We start from the raw sequence: 22,400 nt of genomic DNA on the forward strand, positions 1-22,400 counted from the left end.
ATAATATTAACAGCTCAGAGTTTGAAGTACCTACAAATAATAAAACACAAGAAAAGGAAAGAAAGAAAAGCTTTATAACTTTGGGTTTGTAATTTTGAGATAAGCAATAAGAAAACAGATAAAGCTATGCTTTAAGATTATCATGAGACCTAAGGTAAGGAAGGTCCTAATGAAGTGTGCACTCTTCTGTATCATTACACTGAGAACCTAATTCCAAAAAAAGAAAAGAAAGAGGACTCCATTTCCCCAGCGATGCTCGTGGAGGTCAAAATCGCAGTCATACGATTATCAAATTGTTGTTATTTTTAACAAACTGTAGCAGATTTGACAGAATCTACCATCGTTTCCCCATTATACGGCAGTCTTTACCACCATCCGTGCGCAGTTTAGGCGTTGTGACAGGAAAGTAACGGATATGCGTCCAAATGCTTGTTCCAGATCAGTATCATCATCATCATCTTCTTGGACAGTTTCCAGCCTCTGGCTGGGTCTGTATGGAATGTAGGCCTCTCCAACTTCTTCTGTCTTGTCACCATCTCCCCACCTTCACCTTAGTCCAGTCTTCTCCTTTCTTCTGGGCGTATTCCTCTACTCCTTTTAGCCATCTGCGTCTCGGTTTTCCTCTTGGTCTCTTTCCCTCCAGTTTCGTCTCGTGTATCCTTCTGGGTATCCTCTTCTCCTTCATTCTCTTAACGTGTCCATACCATCTCAGCCTCGATTTCTCTATCTCCTCCTGTAATGATTACACCTTCATTAACTCTCTGATTCTCTCATTTCTTAACCTGTCTATCTTCGTCACTCCAGTACTACCTTGTACTTTGCTTAACTCTGTTCCTTTCATAACCCAGGATTCTGATGCATATGTCAGGATTGGGACATAGTATAATCGGTATTAAAACTTTTTACTGATTTGGGGCACTTCCTTGCTCCATATCAGGCTTCTGACACTCTTCCGAAATGCTTCTGTTTTTCTGCGCCGCTTGTTTATTTCTATGCCCTTTTTTCCACCTTCCTGTATCAGGCTTCCTAGGTACCTGAAACTCTCCACTCTCCTCAATCGTTCCTCACCAATTGTTATTCCAGTTGTTCCTCTCTCCTTTCTTGTTATGATAATCATCTCACTCTTACTTATATTAAATTTCATTCCATATTCTTATACTGTTCGTTCCCATACGTCCAACTGCTCTTGTACTTCCTCCTACGTATTACCCCAAATCATCAGATCATCTGCAAACACCATAGCTTTCATCTTCCTTTCACCAATTACTTGTGCTACTGTACTCATTATATCATCCATCACTACAATGAAGAGTAAAGGTGAAAGTGCACTTCCCTGCCTCAAACCATTCTTCTGTTCAATCCAAGCTGATCTCTTTCCTTCCATTTCACACAGCTCACGCTTCCATGGTACATTTCCCATATCCTCCAAATAATCTGTTTTGATACACCTGTGTTCTCCGGGGCTTTCCACAATTTGCTTCTATGTACACTATCATATGCTTTTTCAATGTCCAGGAAGGTCATTAGTAGATCTATTCCATATTCATAGTGCTGTTATTGTGGTTGTCTTACAGCAAAAATTAGATCCACCGTGGGCCTTCCTCTTCTGCAGCCATGTTGCTCTTCTCCCATTCTTCCTTCTAATTTTGCCCGAATTCGTGCTTCCAAAATTTTCTCAAAAATCTTTTCACAATGACTCATCAGTGTTATCCCCCCATAGTTCTTGCACTCTTTTCTATTTCCCTTCTTAAAGATCGGGACAATTATTCAGTTCTTCCAGTCTTCTGGGATCATCTTCTGTTCACCGCACAATTTTCATTACTCGATACAGCCATTGCATCGCCACTCTTCTGCTGCTCTCACCATCTCTACACTTAGCTCATCCAGACCTGGTGACTTACCTCCCTTCATCTTGTCCAATGCCTCTTCCACTTCTCTCCATGCAAGGTCTTTTTCTAATATCTGTTCCTCCTCTTTTTCCTCCTTGGCTTGTTCCTCCTTATCCAGGTCCCTATTCGGGCTCTGGAGTTCTTCAAACTACTCCTTCCACATATTCTTGAGTTTCTCCTTCTTCTCTACATCTTGTCCACTTTTGTTCACCGTTCAAGCATAATCTGTCGTACCGCTCTTTTTCTTACTTTTAATCATTCCATATAACACCGTTTTTGAACCTTCGCTATCCTCCTCCAGCATTCTGGTCCACTGTTTCATCCACTTCCTTCTTTCCTCCGCCACCACTCTTTCTGCTTTTTTCTTTCTTGCCTGATACTGTTCCCTTGTCTCTACTGCTCTCTTCTGGAACCATAACCTAAAGGCTCTAGTCTTCGTTTGTACTATATCCTTTGTTTTATCATTCCACCAGGGTGTTTCTTTCCATCTATTTTTGTTGCTTGTCCTCCCACATACTGCTCCCGCCGCGCTTGCTGATGTTCCCTTGAATCTATCCCATTCCTCTTCTACCGTTTTTGGTTCATGCTTTGGGATGCTTTCCTTTACTATTTGTAGGCATTGTAGCCAGCTTTCTTCCTCCTGCAACTTCCATACCCTTATACGTCTTTCCTGGTTTTCTGTCCCTTTATTATCTTTAGTCCCTCTCAGGTTCATTACCAGCAAACGGTGGTCGCTATATAAGGCCTCTGTTGGTAATACCTTAATGTCAACGATGTTCCTATTCATCTCACTATCGACTTTATCTTTAAGTCTTGGCTGTACCACGTAATCTTGTGGCTCTCCCTTTTCCTGATCCAAGAGTCCCCAACCAGCAAGCCATTCCTTTGACAGTCTTTCACCTTCCTCGTTTCGGCAGTCCAACCCTCTGGTCCAAGCACACATTTTTGCAGCCTTGTCTTTCTCTTCCAACGTGTGCGTTTAAATCCCCCATTACTAACATATTCTTCCTTCCCATCTGCTTCGGCATTTCATTTTGAAACTCTTGCTTCTCCTCAGAAGTGCAACCCACCTGCGGAGTATACACTTGTATTACCTCTGTGGTCGTCCCCTGGAGTGATATTTTGGTCTTCATCATCCTATCACTTATTCTCTTCACTTCCCCTTTTAATCTTTACTACTATTTCGACTCCATTTTTCTTTCCCTCCTCATTTCCAATCCAGTACAGTAGGTAGCCTTTCCTCAGTTTTCTCCTTCCTTGTGCTTTCCATCTCGTTTCAGCTAACACCAATAGGTCTAACTTCCTTCTTTCCATCATGTCTACCATCTCCTCCACCTTTCCAGATCAGTTTATATGTCGTTAATCACCGAATCCTAGCGCCATCGTCGTTTTAGTGTTTATGCAACAAAAACAAAGGAAATAGTGGACTTTCAATCATGGTGGATCCCCAGGAGAAACATTGGGGAAAGGAACTAGAAAACAGGATAAAGCATTCATTGGCTCCCCAGTAGTTTCTGTACCACGAGTGCAGCTTAGAAATCAAAAGGCAAGTAGTTGCCAAGCCCTATATCACAAGATTCGAAGTCCTTATCTTGACATTAGTGAAAGGTAGAACATACTATCCCAACAAGTAATTCGGTTTCCTAAAACAGAGGCATATATTGCAAAATTCGTTTAATGAAGAAGAAGAAAGATGATTCTGAGGAACTATTGAAATATTTTACATATTCGCAGTGTCAAAGCTTTTACAAACAGCTTAATGTATGACATGCAACAGTGCTGGTGACGGTGGATGAAAAGTGACTTGAATGAATCATCTTTTGAATCATGTTTTGTTTTCATTTTTGTATGCACTTAAAACAGTTTTGTGAACACTCAGTTATCATGCTAATATTAAACATATTCTCTGGTTTACGTTCAAAAGTATTGAGAAGCAGCAAATTATTTCATTATCTTTTTAATTTATTTCATAACACTATTACGTACGGTAATAATTCGTTCTTCGGTGAAACATTAAGTTCAAGACATGTTCAGATTATTTGAAATTTATTACGCTCTGAATACTGATATTCATTAATTTTAAGCTCTTACTTTCATGTAATTTAAACAAGTGCCTTAAAATATATTTGCTTCATTTGCAATACTTATCAAGCTAGGTACTATCAGCATTCCACACTCCAGAAAATGAGCTGTTTCAAATGGCACAACTGTGGAATGATTTTTTCTTTTCACTGGATAATTGATCAGTTACGAGTTGTCCCCTGTCAGTAATAAGAGTCTCAATTTATAGTTCAGGCAGCTGCAGCGGTCCGCCTCTAGCGTGCCCTTAATTAACGAAGAAGTCAAAGCCCGCAGCTACCACCAGTCTGCGGTTCATGCTGCAACCGTCACTCATAACCCTCAAAACGTAAAATAATAAGCATGAATTGACGGACACAAAAGCAGCCCCATATTCTGAAATGACAGTTACACTGACTGCTTCTTGTAGTGCCTGGCTGTATTTCTTGCAGTGAAATTCCGTTTCTAAAAAATGGCTCCAAACAGTACGGAACTTAACTGCTGTGGTCATCAGTCCCCTAGAACTTAGAACTACTTAAACCTAACTAACCTAAGGACATCACACACATCCATGCCCGAGGCAGGATACGAACCTGCGACCGTAGCGGTAGCGCGGTTCCAGACTGTAGCGCCTAGAACCGCTCGGCCACTCCGGCCGGCTCCGTCTCTGTCACCTTCTATTACACTGGCTTTGCGCGTATGAATGAGAACGTGAGGAATGGACACAATGCAACGATGTTTTATAAATACTTCACTCTTTCCTTCTCAAAAAGAACTTCTATACACACCATGTTGTGCGGTTTGTTGTTGAACTGCCGCCACCCCTCACGCCTCTTACAGGTACTATATCCACCGATGCTTCTAAATATTGCATGAAGGCTCATAACTAATTTACAAAATAATTAATAAAATGATTATCCACCACTTGCAGACCTAGTTTCACCACTCATGAAACACATAGCTTTGCTACAGTGCACTGCAAAGCTTAAGATCGAGATTAGTTAGTACCATAACGTATTAACTACTCTGTGGAAATGAATGAAAATGTGAGAGCATGTTGCCAGAGGTCTCACAAACGTGCGTAGAAAGCAGGACGTCACGTGGCATGTGGTCAGCGCGACTATAGCTCCAAATGGGGCTGGCCCCACAAAACGAGGCAATTGAAGTAACGGCATAAAACAGCGTGTCAAAAAGTTACGGTGCACTGTGATGGCGATCTTGGTTACTGTAGGGACCGGAGACAACATTTGGGAGAATTATCGGTAGTTTGTTATTGCTCAGAGCATTGTATGGTGAGCGTTCCGAACCGCAGGCGCTCTTGTCCAAGGAGAGAAGGTGGTCGACCATGGGCAACTACAGCTACGTCGTTCAGCAGGCTGGAAGGGTGTATTGTGGAGGAGACCAGACAGCGGGGTCATCGGTCTCATCGGATTAGGGAAGGAAGAGGAAGGAAGTCAGCCGTGCCCTTTAAAAGGAACCATCCCGTCATATGCCTGGAGCGCTTTAGGGAAATCACGGAAAACCTAAATCAGGATGGCCGGACGTCCTCTCGAATGCGAGTCCAGCGTGCTAGCCACTGCGCCACCTCGCTCGGTGGGCAGCAAGGCACCCACGTCAAACAGCGGGCGTAGTTGCAACTACACGCAGTCTCACGCTCTGCAGTGGCATGGCGACTGCATGTGAGTGTTCCTGCACGACGACCAGTACGCTGCGTTCCGTTGACACCCACAAATCGGCGGTAAAGTTTGCGATGGTCTAAGAGACTAGACCGACGTGCATTGGCACCGCGTGCTCTTCTAGGAGGTTCCTTTTCGTTAGTGATCCTGGACGTACCGTCATACAACGAGAGGTGAGAACACAGAGCGCACCCGTAAACACTGTCCAGGTCCATACGTTATGGCGTTGGGAGTCGTAATGTTGCGCGGGCGTACTGACCTCCATGTGTTTGATCACGGTGCACTCACCATCCAACTGTATAGTGACACTCTACTCCTTCCCCTTGTGCACCTCTTCAGTAGTGCTTTCGGCCCTGACTTCATTTTTATGGATAACAATTCGCGACCGCAGCGAACAACGCAGGTGGGGAGCTCTTGGAACGAGAGGATATTTGATGAAAGGACTGACCTGTGCGTTACACCGACTAATCCTCTCGATCACATATACGGTACTTTTGGGAGAAGTACTGCAGCACTCTGCATGCACCAACGACCATCCAGCAGCTGTCCAGCGTGCTGGTGGAGAAATCGAAAGCTCTGCCACAACAACGTGATGCCAATCCTGAGCGGTGCGTTCGGCATGTTGTTGGGCCCATCTGTACCGCGCTCCATTTACCAGTCATGTGGCCAGCCTAAAAGGACGTTACGATGGACACACTGCCGTCTATGGTGGTCACACTCCCTATTAAGATCCATGACCCACCTTTTATAATATCTAGGGAACTATTACAGCCGGCCGGTGTGGCCGAGCGATTCTAGGCGCTACAGTCTGGAACCGCGCGACCGCTACGGTCGCAGGTCCGAATCCTGCCTCGGGCATGGATGTGTGTGGTGTCCTTAGGTTAGTTAGGTTTAAGTAGTTCTAAGTTCTAGGGGACTGATGACCTCAGCCGTTAAGTCCCATAGTGCTCAGAGCCATTTGAACCATTAGAAATCGTGACGATTTCAGTGTAATTATTGTCTTCGGATAAAAGTGTCATGTCTGTTCGTCTCATATTTCTTTCAATTACCTTCGATACTACAGTTTAGAAGTTCATTCTATACACGGCCCGAGTTTCATCGAGCTGTGTTACTGGGTAGTGTGGTTTCATGCGGAAGAAAAATTTCCGCCCGAACAGGCTGTGAAGGCCCAACACTACCGACCAGCTGACGTGTCATCCTCAGACCATAGGCGTCACTAGTTCCGCATATGGAGGGCCATATGGTCAACACTCCGCTTTCCCGGCCGCATGTCCGTTTACGAGACCGCAGCTGCTACTTTTCAATCAAGTAGCTCCTCAGCTTGCCTCACAAAGGCTGAGTGGACCACGAACGCCAACGGTGCTCGGCAGACCGGATGGTCACCCATCCAACTGCTAGCCCATGTCGATAGCGCTTAACATAGGTGATCTGTCGTAAACCGGCGTTGCCACTGTGGCTGGTGTGAAGTGAGCTACACACATCAAAGTCTTGCATCACCTCCGTTCCGAGAGTTCCGGAACCTGTACAGAAAACTGGAATAGAGATCAACGTAAACATCATTTCCACCCTTTTTATTGCTCATGAAAACCACACACATTGCACGTTATTCCACAATACAGCGAGACCTTCAAAGGTGGTGGTCCAGATTGCTGTACACACCGGTATCTCTAATACCCAGTACCACGTCCTCTTGCACTGATGCATGTCTGTATTCGTCGTGGCACGCTATCCACAAGTTGATCAAGGCACTCTCCCACTCCTCAACGGCGATTCGTCGTAGATCGCTCAAAGTGGTTGGTGGGTCACGTCGTCCATAAACAGTCCGTTTCAATCTATCCCAGGCATGTCCCCAGGCATGTCTGGAGGACATGCTGGCCACTCTAGTTAGGCGATGTCGTTATCCTCAAAGAAGTCATTCACAAGATGTGAAACCATGAAGGCGCGTATTATCTTCCATGAAGACGCATGCCTCGCCAATATGCTGCCGATATGGTTGCACTATCTGTCAGAGGATGGCATTCACGTATCGTGCAGCCGTTACGGCGCCTTCCATGACCACCAGCGCCATACGTCGGTCGCACATAATACCACCCCAAAACAGCGGAGAACCTCCACCTTGCTGCAATGACTGAACAGTGTGTCTAAGGCGCTCAGCATGACCGGATTGCCTCCAAACCCATCTGCGACATCTGTCCGGTTGAAGGCATATGCGATACGCATCTGTGAAGAGAACGTGATGCCAATCCTGAGCGGTCCGTTCGGCATGTTGTTGGGCCCATTTGTACCGCGCTGCATTGTGTCGTGGTTGCAAAGATGGACCTCTGAATGGACGTCGGAAGTGAAGTTGCGCATCATGCAGCCTATTCTGGGCAGTTTGAGTCGTAATATGACGCCCCGTGGGTGCCAAAAAGCATTATTCAACATGGTGGCGTTGCTGTCAGTGTTCCTCCGAGCCATAATCCATAGGCAGCTGTCATCCACTGCAGTAGTAGCCCTTGGGAGGCCTGAGCGAGGCATGTCATCGACAGTTCTTGTCACTCTGTATCTCCCCCATGTCCGAACAACATCGCTATGGTTCAGTCCGAGACACCTGGACACTTCTCTCGTTGAGAGCCCTTCCTGGCACAAAGTAACAATGCGGACGCGATAGAACCTAGGTAGTGACCGTCTAGCCATGGTTGAACAACAGACAACACGAGCCGTGTACCTCTTTCCTGATGGTATGACTGGAAGTGATCGGCTGTTGGACCCCCTCCATGCATGGTTGTTTACATGTTTCGGCGGGTTTAGGATCTCTGAACAGTCAAAGAGACTGTGTCTGTGATACAATATCCATAATCAACGTCTACCTTCAGGAATTTTGGGAACGGGCCTGATGCAAAACTTTCTTTGATGCGTGTATAATTGACGGAAAGACAACACTACGTGTTAACGGAAATCGACCCTCGGTTTTGCTGCGAGCCACTTAACTTCTTAGCCACCAGGCAATATACTCGAAGCGTATATTATATAATACACTATCTGGGCTTAAATCCATACTTTATCGAATACAGCTAACCAAACTGCGTAGAACTAGACAAGAAATTGATGCTGTCAGGTTTCTCAGGCGGCCAACGGTGTCTACACTGCAAACCTCGTCGAGAGGGCTTTTGACAGCGGCCGCAGCTTTGGTCGGCAGGAAGATTAGTGTTTTATGCATAGTCGAAGACAAAGACATCAAAAACACAGTGCAAGGATATGGAGAGAGTTTGCTTCCGCTCTTTGCAAGGAGACTGTTCCGACATTGGCCTTAAGTAATTCAAGAACATGAATCTGGACGGTCGGACGAGGGTTTGAACCTCGTTGTTCAGTGTGACTATAGTGTTGTAACCGATGCGCCAACTCACTCTAAGTCTAATTTACACATTGTTTTGTTGTGTTTCTTGGGCGGAAACCTGCACAGACATAAAATATCTCACTGTGTACATGCTGAAAATGTTTGGTTATTTCATTAAGGGAAGGTTGCCTGTATTGACCCACATTTTTATTTTGCTACCCTAAGCCTTCATTGTGTACAATGCATGTAATTGAGACAAAAAGTACTATGCAAAAAGCTACATGTTGCACACTATCATCCGGTGTTATTATATTTTGAATAAAAACATACCATAAATGGATATCACTTAAAATTTAGAAAATTTAGAAATGTGTTAAATGGTCCGAATTAGGAAACCGGTTGCTTAATTTGGACTTTAAGTTACTTAAATTGGACCAGACGGTAAAAAATGAGTAAAAAGTAAATAAGAACTGTAATATTTTAAATAAAGCTTTAGCTCAACTTATTTATTACAGAAACATATTATTTAGGCAATTAGGCTGTAGTATACGAAACAAAGAGTTTTGAAATACTCATGATCATTAAGGTGTTTACACCAGTTTCAAGTTCTTGCTGCCTCCCTTTACGCTTGAATATAATCATAGGTGGAATAATGTATGCAGCAGCACTGGCATTGCAAACAGCTGCGTTGTTAACTTCTCGTTCCCCGCTTGTGATAGATCCGCCTTGGTGCTTGCCTTTATGCACGGTTACTTTTTGTTGCCTTTTTAAACCATTTTAAAACCACATTCGTCCACGCTGAATATGCTTTTAGCTCTGATTCTATTCTCATCGACTGCTCTCTCAAGCAGGTTAAAGATCTGACGTACATTCTCTCTATTAAACCCATTTGCTCTGCCTGTTGATATTCCTTCAGGCTGACAGAGGAAAAGCTCTGGATATGGTCTCATAAATGAATAAAGCCATTTTTTACCCTTCATTTATTTTCTCTGCTGTGTCAAAAGCAAGTTTACGAACATCTTTGTTAGCAAAACCAAAAAACCTCTCTTAAAAAAAAGGAAGTGATCTGCGAAGACTTTTTCCTTCCCAGTCGTAAAAATGGATTGTCTTCCGAATAGCATAATATTATTTAAGAATTTGTTTTTACTATCAGCATGTCTCTTTATTGTAGCTTTGGATACTCCACGTATACGAGAACACTCGTTAAGTCCATTGTCACCTTTTCTGTGTCCTGCCACGGCTATCTTCCGCTCATCTTCTGTCGATTACCTGTACATTTCACTTTTTGCCCTCTTGGGAACCTTGGTTTCCCGTACCTATTACTTATTGTAAAAGTTTTGCCATCTTGAAAACCTAAAAGCATTGCCCATACCTACTACTTATTGTAAAAATGCATTTAAATGTTGTTTGTTATGAGTGTCTCCTAAGTTGGACTGGTCCAAATTACAAAACAGGCCTTGGTCCAACTGCGGCAACTGGACGCCATAAAGGTAGAGATATCGCTACAGGAACACACAAAAGTAAACTCTAGCTCTGCGATGTTTAATTATTAACTGATGAATGGTACTAATGAACTACACAGCAGATAATTTGTTTAGTTACTCGTACTGTATAGAGAGGCTTATGATTCGTAGCACAACACTTGCAGCAAAAACGAAGGAAAACAGTAATGGCAGTTGTTCTCGCTTCAATGGCTATTGTCGACTGTCCGCTGTCTCATGTCACCTCGACAACATTTCTCACCAGTAGAGCCAACTTAACAGTTTAAGTTACGAACACACATGGAAATACAAAGGTGGTCCAACTTGAACAACTGTCTAACTTCGGCATTTCTCCCCTACACATGACACGAACGAGCAATGTAGCTTAAACAAAACTACGATGATGTGTCCAGCCAATTGTTGATGTACGCAACATAAAAAATTTGTGAGCTGATGATGTTTAATTAATTTAGTCACTTCTTTCTGCATCTCCTTCTACAAGACAATGTCATTGCGTCAACAAGAGCGTACATAGAAATAACGTGCTGGGGATTCAAAATTCAACGATAGGCTGATTGGTGTGCTCCGAAAGCTTGCGTCGTAATCTGTCATCAATCTGCCACAGTTCGCTGTCTACCTTGTGTTATGAAACCGGCAAGCCTCTAACCTCTATGTTCCGTGATGTGTGGACATCTTGCGGTTTCACAGTCCTTTCAGTCACTTTCATCATGGATGAAGCATTGAATGTTCAACAGTGGTGTGCTTTCAACCCTTTTGGATGTGCTAGCACTGTCTGAAAGTGGTTCTCGGGAAAGTAAAATCAGTCTCATGTAGAAAAAACATGGATATAACATGTCCCATGTAAATGACATACACGTGGATCTGTATAATAGTCATCTCACTGTGCACCGATCTGCCTGCTCTGCCCCAGATAGGTGAGAGCAGTACACACACTCGTTAGCCTCTGCCACTGCATGTGGTTGTGGTCCTTCACCACTAATATTTATTCTACTTCTTCAGGTAAGCTGTCTAAAGGCTGGTAGAGATTTCAAACGCTCCACAGTACCAAATAACAGTTTTGCGCTTGTGTGTGTGTTTTCTCGTTTACTGTGACAGGATGGGATTCCTGTTGTACGTATGGTAGAGGAAGAGACGGTAGAGGAATATTACCCAGGTCACTTGCTCTTCCTGTAGTAACACACTGTGTGTCTGCCTAAAGTTCAAATGGTTCAAATGGTTCTGAGCACTATGGGACTTAACGTCTGAGGTCATCAGTCCCCTAGAACTTAGAACTACTTAAACCTAACTAATCTAAGGACATCACACACATCCATGTCCGATGCAGGATTTGAACCTGCGACCATAGCGGTCGCGCGATTCCGGACTGAGCGCCTCAACCGCGAGACCACCGCGGCCGGCTGCCCGAAGTGATGCCATTCTTAGCAGTTCAGTTGCTGTAATGTCTGCTCATTTATCTAAAAAAGAAGTGACTGAATAAACACGAACACTCATTTTCTGCTTGAAGTATTATCATCATGTATTCCCCAGGTGTGATTATTATGCTTAGTTCAATGAATACTATAATGACCGATCTCACCTCATATCCTGAAAGTGGTTAGTCTTATGTTTTTAATATGAATACTGTCCTGGTAACAGTACAAATAGCTTATGTTATACTAAAATCAATGAAATCTCCAGCTAAGTAAATGTAAACTCACTCTTGTGGTATGAATGTCTGCTTGCTATAATGAATATTGAACCGGGAACATTGAATCTTGCAGTGAATACACTAAAAATGAGCCTTTGACACCATCCAAAAGATCTTAAACATACATTCACCTAGCAAGTTCCACACACTATGGCGAGTAGAAGACTTAACTAATTACATGATGCTGGTAGGACCAAACAACAATATTGAGCAGATATTCTGGGATTGATAGGCACGTTTTTCTTGCGAGTGATACCAGTGTGTCTTAGGAAGAGAGTGATATAATCCTCCAATAAGCAAGCAACTACTTAAATACACAACTGTAATGGCTACGTTATGCTATGAGTGCATGTCGGCCTTGGTTCTACAGGAGGACAAAATGCTGCAATATTATCACATTGGAAAAAAGGATAATCCACCACAATAGTACATGTCTCTTCATCTCAATGTGTAGATACAGACTAATCAGCTTAGAATCCGTCTTAATTCCCCACCTACTTCCCTTTCTCACTCTTATCAGAGACAGGTTAGATCAGGCCCAAACACTGGTATGTCTGTATCTACACACAGAGGTGAACACACACGCAGCTGCCACCAGCCTCTCCTGGCGAGATCTTTCGGGATTGGTTTTTGTGGTAGTTGTGTTATTACAATGATTTTTCTCAATTCCCTGTGCGTGTGTCGCATTATGATCCATTTTTTATGAGTAGTGGTTTTTTCACCACAGTTTCAATATGCAGTTGGAGCTGTGAAGCACTTTCCATCAGTTGTTGTAGCTTGTATTTTCCTTCCTATACCTCAGTGATAGTTTGCTGTCCTGACCCTTCTTACACTTCTTACCACGTATGTTTGTTTGGTACATGTTCCCTAGCAGGTGTATACTTTCAGACTGCTAGGAGGCAACTCTTCTTACGTCAGTGATGGTTTGCTGCCCTATCTCTTGTTATCAAGAATGTGTGTACAAGAAGCTTTATGACTGGTAGATCAGTAGGAGGCAATAAATTCTTCTGACAGCTGCTGTATGACAATTTCCTGCGAATATCAAGAGGTATTGTGGAGCACAAAGCAAAGTGAACATATACACACATAGATATCAATGATAATAAAGGGGAACAAAACGTGTTTCAAGCGTCCAAGGTGAGCGCCTTTGGTTCCTTGTCTGTGGCAGTGGAATAGGACGAAGTTATCTCCTGCATTGTGGATTGACCGGCCATTTCAATAAACATAAACAGCTCCAGCAAAGGCAGTAGTCTCTACGGGCTATGAAACACATCCTCAGTCTATCCTGCTGCATCACCATTATTTTCTAAAATGTATTCTCCCTACACTCATCCACTGTCACATTTTTCCATTCCTCATGTAGGAGCCTATGTGTACAGTTTTCTGCTGTATGTTTACAGGTAATACAATGTCCAACATGATCTCCCATCAATTAAACACATTTCCCAGCAATTGAATTAGAAAATTTAATTGAAGTAGAAATCGATAAACAATGAATTTCTCGAATTTACCACCCATTTCGTGTCATGAGGGCGTTCTCCTGTCGTCCTGCCAATTTTAAGCAGTTGTATTTATCTGAATTTCAAGCAACAAGGCTGTAGGGTAAATGTCAGTTTGGCCTCATCACCAAAATTTAGGAAATTTTTTCAGCAGAATAATACATATATAAATAAATGAACACAATTCCCAAGACAGTACTTTAAACCCTTCATCTCCAGCAGCTCAGCACGGACTGCTGTTTTTCCAACCAATACTCAAGTTGGGGGAGTTGAAGACCTATGGGGGATCGAAATGTGGGAGTTGTGGAGGGGAGGGAAATTGGGGGATGGGGGAGGAGTGATGCTGGTGACATCACAAATGCGATGTTGCCACATCGACATCCAATAGAGATGGAGATGAGGGAGACCCAGCCTGTGAGAGCCGCCATTTTGAATAAATTTGGCAACAATGCACCATATTTGAATATTGTCCCACATCTATCCCTCATGGAGAGGAGATGGGGGGACACCCCCCGTCCCCCAGTGTCACCATCTTGAAGTCTTGAATAAATTAAAACTGAACCAATGCCCCCAACTTATTCTCTTACTGCCGTAAGAATGACATGTAGATTTGCAGACAAGCTCGATGAAAAGCTGTTAAAAGTAGGCTTTAAGCCCAATCTTTCCTCTAAAAAGAGAAATGCACACACATTGACATGAGCAAGTATACCTGCGACACACATGTCCACTACCTCTGGTCACTCTGGCCAGACTGCTGTAAACCTAGGCCGCGAGCCCAGCTAGATATACTGGAGGTAGTGATCATGTGTGTGTGAGGTGTGTTTACTTGTGTGAATGTGTGTGCATTTCTTTTTTCTGAGGAACGCTTTGGCTGAAAGCTTATTTATAAGTTTTCTTTTTTCTCTCTCGTCAGTACGCTATGGCATAGGTGAGATTTCGGGCAGTGGTTGTTGTTTGTGTCTGTGTGGCCTCGGCTGTTAGCATTAATATTTGATGGTCATTGGTCGCTGTTGCCGAACGGTTCTAGGCGCTTCAGTCCGGAACCGCGCTGCTGCTACGGTTGCAGGTACGAATCCTGCCTCGGGCATGGATGTCTGTGATGTCCTTAGGTTAGTTAGGTTTAAGTAGTTCTAAGTCTAGGGGACTGATGACCTCAAATGTTAAGTCCCATAGTGCTTAGAGCCATTTGAACCATTGGTCAATGGTATGTGTTGAGCGACCACCAAACAAATTTTGAGAGTGCTTCACACTAGGCGCTGCCCCATATTGGGACTATACATCTATCGCACTTTTTCCATTGCGTTTTGCGAATTTCACCTTAGGCATGTAATAATACTTGATTGGTCACCTCAGATTTTTCATCAGTTGTTGCGTTCTTCAGTCCAGAGACTGGTTTGATGCAGCTCTCCGAGCTGTTCTATCCTGTGCAAGCTTCTTCATCTCCCAGTACCTACTGCAACCTACATCCTTCTGAATCTGTTTAGTGTATTCATCTGTTGGTCTCCCTCTACGATTTTTACCCCCCACGCTGCCCTCCAGTACTACGAGTAAATTCGTGATCCCTTGATGCCTCAGTATATGCCCTACCAACCAATCCCTTCTTCTAGTCAAGTTGTGCCACAAATTTCTCTTCTCTCCAATTCTATTCAATACCTCCTCATTAGTTATGTGATCTACCCATCTAACAAATAGATTATTTTTTAGCATCTTCCGTTGCTACTGTTCAACCCTCTCTTTCCCTACGCTACAAGAAAATAATCCCTTTATTACTGATCTCCACGAAATCTGCAAACAATATGTTCCACAATTTTTTGCTCCGTGGTCATACTCTTGTGCATTATCGCTCCTATTCTTTAGACTTAATAAGCAGCATGCCCGACCCTGAGACCAGCAAGTATAGTAGCTCTCCCGGAAGAGTTCTTGTCTCATGATTGTCTGGCAAGTTTCTGTCTAGCCCCCTGTTACCACGTCACTGTCCGCGGCTCGTGGTTTTGCGGTAGCGTTCTCGCTTCCCGCGCACGGGGTCCCGTGTTCGATTTCCGGCGGGGTCAGGGATTTTCTCTGCCTCGAGATGACTGGGTGTTGTGTGTCTTTCATCATCATTTCATCCTCATTCACTCGCAAGTCGCCTTAGAGGCGTTAAAGAACATGTGGAGCGGCGGCCGAACCGCCCCGCGAGGAGTCTCCCGGCCACCAATGCCATACGCTCAATATTATTACCACGTCACTCCTTTCTGGGAACGGAAACAGTACATTGTGATGTAGAGTGTTTTTGAGTCCATGCAGATGCCAGAAGAGGGTGGAGAGAGGCGGCGCATGCTGTGCTGACATTCGCTGCGGCAGGCTGTGCTGTCCTGTCCGTCTCGGTCGGCTGCACTGGGTTGCGCGGTGCTCACACGCTGCGTGAACTCAAAGGCAGCCAGCGGGAAGAAGCGGGCGCCTCCGCCGCGCCGGCCGGCACGCCCTGGTGAGCCGCTCATGTTCATTCATCCAGCGCTAACGGCGCCCTAAGCATTACATTTGCAGCGCCGCCGTGTCGCGCGTCGAGCCGGCGGGCCGGCGCGACGGCTGCTCGTGTAGCTGTCACGCACACACTGTGTACGCGTCAATCCCTGAGCTCATCACTGATTCAACGAAATGGCTTTTGCACGCTGCGCATAGATGTTGGCCGTATTAATGTCGTGGGGGCTGACAAATTCCAGTGGAACATTAGTTCGCACGTCAGTAATTACTGTCACTTACTTCCCATAATGCCATTTCTTCTGTAATAAGTAACACGTGAGTTACAACAATAAACAAACGATAGAATGTCGAGACGTCGCCTCCCACCAATTATACCAATCTGAAGACCTAAAACAGCAAACGACTGATGACGTTGCTTCTTCACATGATGTACGAAGGGATACTGAAAAGTTCATTGCATCGCAAAGAAAGAATAAAGCTGGATCTTTGAAACTAGCCATTTACTTAGTATACACTCGGTACAACATTGTTGCAGCTTTTCTGTCCATGCAAATAAAAGTCAATTGGTCGGTCACGAATCCAGCTCTCCGCAGCTTCTTTGAGAATTTCGGTGTCCTCAAACCGAATACTTTTCAGGCGTCTCTTCAACGGGGGTAGGACGTCAAACGGGCTGACATGGAGCAGGAGCGGCACCACAGGACATTTTAATTTCCACTGTCTATAAATTTACAAATAAATTGATAAAATTTTGTCAGTATGACCAGAAAGGATTCATAATTCACTCTCTTAGCAGTGGAACTTCGAAAATAATAACGAAATAATTTTTTTTTACGTGTGAAATTTCATCAATTTTTTCACATATTAATGGCAGCATTTGTTGCTATAGGTACACTTTTCTTCATAAGTAAGAGAGATCCCACGATGAATTTTGCACAGCGTACAAACCATACTTAAAGGTGTATGAAACTCTATAATTTTCCAAATCTATTAAAAACTGTGGTAAGAATTGAGGTAAATAACCATAAAATGTGTGTTTTTTCTAATCATGAAGTTTAAAATATAACAGCTCATTCGTTTTTTCATAAATTAAATAAATCCTAGAGTTTCATACACCTGTAAGTATGGTATGTATGCTGTGCAAAATTCATCGAAGAATCTCTCTAACTTATGAAGAAAAGTGTACCTATGGCAACAAATGCTGCCTTTAGTAAGTGAGAAAAATGATAAAATTTCTCACGTAAAAATATTTATTTTGTTATGTTTTCGAACTTCCACTGCAATGAGTGTGAATCCTGAATCCTTCCTCGTGATGCTGACAAAGTTTTACGAATTTATTTTTAAAAGTATAGACACTGGAAACTAAAATGTCCTGTGATGCCTCTCCTGCTCCAAGTCGGCCCGTTTTATGTCCTACCCCCCGCAAGTTCAGAAACTGGTAATACACTGAAGAGCCAAGTAAATTGGTATACCAGCCTAATACCGTGTAGGGCCCGCGCAAGCACGTAGATGTGCAGCAGCGCGACGTGGCATGGGCTCGAAAAATGTCTGAAGTAGTGCTGGAAGGGATTGACAACATTAATCCTGCAGGGCTGTCCATGAACCCGTAAGAGTACGAGGGGATGGAGCACAGCACGTTGCAAGACAACTCAGATGTGCTTAATCATGTTCATGTCTGGGAGTTTGGTGGCCAGCGGAAGCGTTTCAGCTAAGAAGAGTGTTCCTGGAGCCACCCTATATCAATTCTCGAGCTTTGGAGTGTCGTGTTGCCCTGCTGGAATTACCCAAGTCCGTCGGAATGCACAACGGACATGAATGGATGCAGGTGATCAGACAGGATGCCTTCGTACGCGTTGTGACATGTGGTACAATTGTGCGTGTGTTGTGTTGTACAAGTTCAGCAAGCTTACAATAAAATTAGTTACCTATTATTAATATAAGGTGAGGTTTTATTTAATCACTGCATTTCACGGCTGATTAACGTTATTTTGTTAAAGTAATCTCCTCCTAGGAACGTATAACAATGTTGTCTGTCAAGCAGTGTAAATGTCACTAAGTTCATTCACAAAAGTAATAATTTATAACGAACAAACAAGCTAAATGTATAAGTAATCTAAACTAAACAAGATTAATGATTTTAATAGCTTCAGTGCTGTTATTTAAAAGACTCTTTGCTAGTTGCAGATCGTTTATCAAAATTAACGCTGCTGTTATCTTGAGACGACAACACCATTCTTTAAACAAAATGAATAATTTTGTACCACACGTACACAACACTGACGTTTTTTTCTGTCAAAATATTTCATAAAAGTTGTTACAAAGTTTCCAGGCTGCATACGAGTACATCCGCAGATAAGAATTTACATCACGTAAGATACTGTTTGCATTCTTAGAAGTTTGATGTATTCGCTGTCTACCGGGAGTATATTACCTCGGAGTGGGTCCTCGGCCACTAGTACACAGTTATTACTGAAATTATAACCGACAACATTTACGTCTGTATAGAAAATCAGTTTAAAACTGCCGCTGCCATATTTCACTAAGCTGCCGGCTAACATAAGACAATCACTTATCGATTCTCCTTCAGGCTGTGTCTTACCTGTAATAAATAATATATATTAAATCTTTTGTCACCTTCACTATATCTATTAACACATGAAAATATTCACCATTTATCAAGAAACTGCGCTGTAGGTGAATAGCGCTAATAACTGCGCTCCTTGGAAGCTGAGAAGAAAACCTAACATTTATGTAGGACGAGTATTACAATGAAATAAAACTCCAAACAAAGAAGATTCATTTTAATATCACATAAACTCTATTTTCAAATATCGATTAGCAACATAACAATATATTAATACAGTTTTTCACAGACCTCAGTGTTACGAGACATCAATCACGTCCCATGAGAACAATAGTTCGACGAAGAAGAAGAAGGATTTTCCTACAAAATCATAGATAACAGAAGATTAAGATTTTCGTTACATGGGTAATGTCTGAGATAAAATTTTTTCCAAAATATTAAATTATTTCGTTGACAACAATTTTTTATTATTTTTAAACGATTAAGTCCCTTATATCAGTATTACGAGAATAGGATCAAAGTTCAGTCACATTCCACATACAAAGCTCTCGTGAATATTATTTTGAATAAAATATAGTCGCGAATATTACAGCGTCACCAGTTAGAGTCGTATCTAGAGGTATCAGGGATCCCATATCATTCCAACTGCACACGCCCCACACCATTACAGAGCCACCATCTGCTTGAACAGTCCCCTGCTGACATGCAGGGTCCATGGATTCATGAGGTTGTCTCCATACCCATAATGTTCATCCATTCGATACAATTTGTAACAAGACTCGTCGAAGCAGGCAATATGTTTATAGTCATCAACAGTCAGACGTCAGTGTTGACGGACCCAGGCGAGGGCGTAAAGCTTTGTGTCGTGCAGTCATCAAGGGTACAGGAGTGGGCCTTCGGCTCGAAAAGCCCCTATCGATGATGTTTCGTTGAATGGTTCGCACGTTGACACTTGTTGATGACCCAGCATTGAAATCTGCAGCTGTTTGCAGAAGGGTTGCACTTCTGCTACGTGGAACGATTCTCTTTAGTCGTCGTTGGTCCCGTTCTTGCATAGTCTTTTTCCGGCCACAGCGATGTCGGAGATTTGAGGTCTTCCTGGATGCCTGATATTCATGGTACACTCGTGAGATGGTCGTACGGGAAAATCCGTGCTTCGTCGCTACCTCGGAGATGCTGTCACACATAGCTCATGCGCCGACTATGATACCACGAACTCACTTAAATCTTGATAACCTACCATCGTAGCAGCAGTAACCTGACTAACAACTGCGCCAGCAAACACTTGTTGTCTTATATAGGGCTGTTCTTTGGCGCTTCAGTGTATTTCTAGGGCATTAGGTCAGGCGAGTAGAGTGCATGGTTGAGTAGTTGGAAGCCCAGTGCCGTCAGTATTGCAGATACAACACTGGACGTTGGCGGAGATGCGTGGCCATACAACAAAACAGTCCCTTTCGTCAACTTTCATCGGCGTTTATTCTTAATTGCTTCCTTCAACTGGTCCAGCAAGTTATCACAATACTGTCCGGTTATTATAGACCCCTGAGGTATATAGTTCATAAATAGAATGCCATCTTTGTCCCAGGAATCTGATATAACATTTTTGACCGATTTCTGGATACAGAACTACTTCCTTCGGCCATGGGGACCAGCCGTTAGCCATTTTCTTAATTGTTCTGTGGTTTCAGGGTCATAAATGTGAAGCCAAGTTTCATACTCAGTCAGTAACCTAGCCGGAAACGTTTCTAGAGCTTCAAAATGGCTTTCGACGTCACTACGTCGTCCGTCCGCTGATCACAGTTGAAACCCTTTTAGCTGAAGCCTTGCGCATGTCTAGGATTGTGGCGATAACGAAACCAACACGGTACCGAAAAACGCCAGAATTTCAGCTGTCGTTTTGGCCGATATTCGTAAGTCCTGATGAGTCAGTCCATGGCCAGCATCGAATGCTGCATCTTTTGCGCACTGTGGCTCTCGACTTCAGCAATGAAATGACCAGTCTAGAAACGAGATATCCACGTTTTCACAGAACTGTAGGAAGCTCAGTTATCTTGCAGTGTTCGTGAAATTTCACTGTGAATGTCCTTTGCGAACCTTCCTGGGAGAAACAAAAACATCGCGACGGCCCATAACTCGAATAACTAGAAACTTGCTTGTGGCTCTTCCATCTCGACTACACCTGCAAAAGAACAGCAGTAATCCCCCTTTACTTTACCTTTAGTATATCTGATACGTTACCTCATCTTGTAAGCCCTTTTTGTTTGAAATCTCTAATGTGACCACGTGCCGCAGCTTGCTGTTTTGTTCCTAAATGGCTCTGAGCACTATGGGACTTAACATCTATGGTCATCAGTCCGTTTTGTTCCTAATTTAAACCGAAGTCGATGTGCTAAACTACGGTGGTGACCTGTCTGTCATCATTGTGGTAATTTGTTGAATTAATTAATGGCCTCTCCTGATTGACTTTGTTAATGCGTGGCTGTTCGATGAATGGATTAAAGTTTCTAGCAGTTATAATGGGTCAGTATGGGTAGCGCGAGTGAGGGTATGTTTAGCAGTTAAAGATTGTTTGACGAACTAAAGAGTTGTTACTGTTCATGCAGATTTAAATCTGTGTCATGCATAGTAAATTCTTACCAGACATCTGTATATTTTAACTTATAACGTTGTTCTTTAAATGGCAAAAGTGAATTTGAGTGTTTTAATCGTTTGCCATAATTTTTGAATTCGGGCATTGGGTTGCACACATGCATTGGCTTGCAGCTGCCAGTGAGTTCTTTCCTGTGTTTGCTAAACCGGCCTGCCGGGTTTATTTACTCACGCTGTTAAGCCGCTGCGTTGCGTTTCTACACTCGTTTCATTACTGCCAGCTAGTTGTTAGCGCGACTCTGGTTGTCGCATGGCTGCATTCCTCCTGGATTTTTTTTTAGGTACACAAGTCTGATAAATCTGTTGCCTGTAGCTGAATCTGATCCAATATGTGGTCGCTTCCTTATGGCTAATCTCAGTCTGTTATAGATGTGGCTTCTTGGATTTCTGCCGCTAATAGTCTGTTACGTGTGACGCCATCACGGTATGTGCCTGTGGACGAAAGTGTATGGGCTACGATAATGGTGCGGCCACGGCCTAAATGCACCTTGTGATATTCTGCTGATTTTTTTTCATTCAGTTTTAGTAACTGAAGCTTGAGAAGGCAGATTAATATTTACTAATCCCACTGTGCGTAGATAATACACCCTCATATTGAATGTTTGAATAATTCGGTTATTTTTTGCCTTGGGCTGGAAAATCGTAAGAACTGAAGTCTTATGTTTTGTATAAGCTAGTGCTTAAATTCATTTAGATACCATAGTAGTTTGCCTTAAGATTCCTTGCTTCTAGTGTTAAAGTTTTGAGGCGTTACTTTCGTTTTGCATCGGGTTACAGTACGAAGTAATTACGCTTTCTATATCGAGATATAAGTTTTTCTTTGATCGCTAGCAGCTCCAATACTTCGCTGGGTGAAAGGAATATTTGACGCACTTGTTTATTTCTTTTCGTCATTTCACAAAGAGGTCACACGCCGTTTATATGTAGCTCCTTGTTCCATGCTGTATGAGTGTGCATGGGTATGAATGGAAGTCAAATGTAGCGGTAGCATGGACCAAAGGGAACAGTTTAAGGGAACAGCAGTCATTGCCAACGTTACAAGAATAACGGCAGGCAGCCCAGAGCAGCAAGCAAAGATGA

This window comes from Schistocerca serialis, chromosome 1 (genome assembly GCF_023864345.2).
Source record: "Schistocerca serialis cubense isolate TAMUIC-IGC-003099 chromosome 1, iqSchSeri2.2, whole genome shotgun sequence".
NCBI classification, from domain to species: Eukaryota; Metazoa; Arthropoda; class Insecta; order Orthoptera; family Acrididae; genus Schistocerca; species Schistocerca serialis.